Genomic DNA, 2,558 nt, shown 5'->3' with positions numbered 1-2,558 from the left:
TTGGGTGTGATGTTATAGTACATATTAGTGTAAACTCATACATTTGCTCCATTACTTTTGAAGTATATAGTGTAACACCCTCTTGGGGTTATTACACAAACCTTATCTGTGCTATTGATTGCACCAAAGCAGTATATGTCTATATGAAAAGTGACCCATCAATAAGCCCAATTACCGCTGGTATCCCCGTCTGTCTTAAAAAGTCCTCCTTAATCTGCTGCAGCTCTTCACCACTAGGAAATTGAATGTAAGTTATGTGCACGATTGCAGATGGCATCGGTGACCTCTATGAGATCTCCAATACATGGCTGTGAAACCGATGACAGGCTTACACCCTCAGTCTGGCAGAGCATTTGTTACTGCCAAGGCTCCATGTCTCCTTGTAGGCCTCTCCAGAGCAGGACGTAATTCTTCCACCAAATTCAAAATGAAATGTCTTGGCAGGCGACAAAATTAAATTAAAATATAGTCAGGAAAATGTAGCGTAACATTATGCGGTCTCGGTAGCCTTTCAGCCATCACGTTTCTGTTGAGATGTCCGTCCTCGTCTTCATTGTCCTACAGACCTACTAGCAGTGCTGCTGCCATTTTTTCAGTCATCACAGTTATTTTGAATTTAGGACAGGCTGTATGGCCACCTAACTTAGGGATCGTAACTTCAGAAATCCTTCACTTAGGATCCCTCCTGCTGTTATACCACAACCCCTAAATCCTATCCTATATTAAGATAGGATAGGATTTCAGAGTTAGGAAGCTTCTGTAATGAGACCCCTGGACCCCTTTTAGCAAAGATTTTTTTATTTGCCATATGTCTAGTGTGGGCTGATGTGTGTGTGTGTGTGTGTGTGTGTGTGTGTGTGTGTGTGTGTGTGTGTGTGTGTGTGTGTGTGTGTGTGTGTGTGTGTGTGTGTGTGTGTGTGTGTGTGTGTGTGTGTGTGTGTACGTATGTATGTACTGTTGGGTAAGGACACACCCGGCTGCTCCTCCACATGTGAAGTTTCTAACGGGAGAATACAGTTCTTTGAATAGTCCCGCCCTTTTGCTTGGCCAAGCACGCACATTCTGAGCATCCTAAGAATGACTGAAACCAGGTTTTACTCAACTTAAAGGTTAAGAAAGGAAATATAGCGCAGATACTGAGACAAACCGACACACACACACACACACACACACACACACACACACACACACACACACACACACACACACACACACACACACACACACACACACACACACACACACACACACACACATATACACAAACATACTAACACAAAAACAAAGGGCGGTTAAACTCTTCCTGCACTTGACCTAAGCATAGATAACACTTCTTCATCTGTTTTTACGATAGACAGAAGAGACCCCTCGGAACGAGCAAACAGAACAAGAAAATGGGGATGAGATTTTTTGCCCCTTTTCCAACGACAGCACCAGCCCAACCCGCCTCGACTTGGCCCGCCTTTTTTTTGCCATTTCGATCGTCAAAATTAGGTTCCTGGTACCTGTTACCTGGTACTTTTTAAGTCGCACCTCCGTCGAGGTCCCAAGAGAGCTGATCTGATACGTCTGAGCCTGACACCCGGCACCCGACGCCCGGCCACTTTAAATACTTTAATCAGCGTTCAGTCAACAATAGTGATTGATTATTGGACACGGCAGGATCAGCTCACGAGAACACGCCGTGGACCGTGACAGAGGTGGAGACCCTCCTGTGCGTAACCCTGTCTGTCGATGTGTCGCGTGGTCGGGTATGTGTCGCAGTTTGGCTAATGCGTGCTATGACGACCCTCCCACGTTGACGAGGTACTTTCTAGATGGAAAACACGACGTGCCTGGAACCAAACCAAGTCGTACCACGCCAAGTCGTGGCGAGCTGAGCTGGTACTGTCGGTGGAAGGGACAACGCCTCGCCAGTCTAATTCTCTTTGTAGAAAATGTCCATCCTTATAGTAACAAATTGAACTGGTAATGGCACTTTACTCAATATAAGATTAATCATGAAATATAACGACATTTCTGAAATTTGTGTGGGACTGGCTTTGTGTGTTTGTGTGAGTTTGTGTGTGTGTGTTTGTGTGAACGTGTGTGTGTGTGTGTGTGTGTGTGCTTGTGTGTGAATGACCGGTTACCTATGAGCAGAATGTAAATACAGTGAAACTACAGTATAAATACAGTGTCAGTAAAGTGACAGAACAGCGGAGTACAGTGTAAATACAATGTGACTACAGTATAAATACCGTCTAAATACAATGTGCCTACAGTATAAAAACAGTGAGAGTAAACTGTGAGTACAGGGTAAATACAGTGTAAATACAATGTGAGTACAGTATAAATACAGTGAGAGTACCCTGTGAGCACAGTGTAAATAGAGTGTAAGCGCTGTAGGGCAAGGGGTCATGTATGAACCGAGGAGTGCACATGAAGAGATGCAGTATAAGCATTAAGTGAGCAGGGTCATGAGGGCTGAGCGGTCAGCCGGGGTGTTGTAATTTGAATGGTCAGGTATCCAAACTCAAGCATCCCCTCCACGCGTCTAGAAAACTGAGGGGTGGCTG

Source organism: Gadus chalcogrammus, chromosome 1 (genome assembly GCF_026213295.1).
Source record: "Gadus chalcogrammus isolate NIFS_2021 chromosome 1, NIFS_Gcha_1.0, whole genome shotgun sequence".
Taxonomy (NCBI): domain Eukaryota; kingdom Metazoa; phylum Chordata; class Actinopteri; order Gadiformes; family Gadidae; genus Gadus; species Gadus chalcogrammus.
This window is presented reverse-complemented; position numbering follows the sequence as displayed.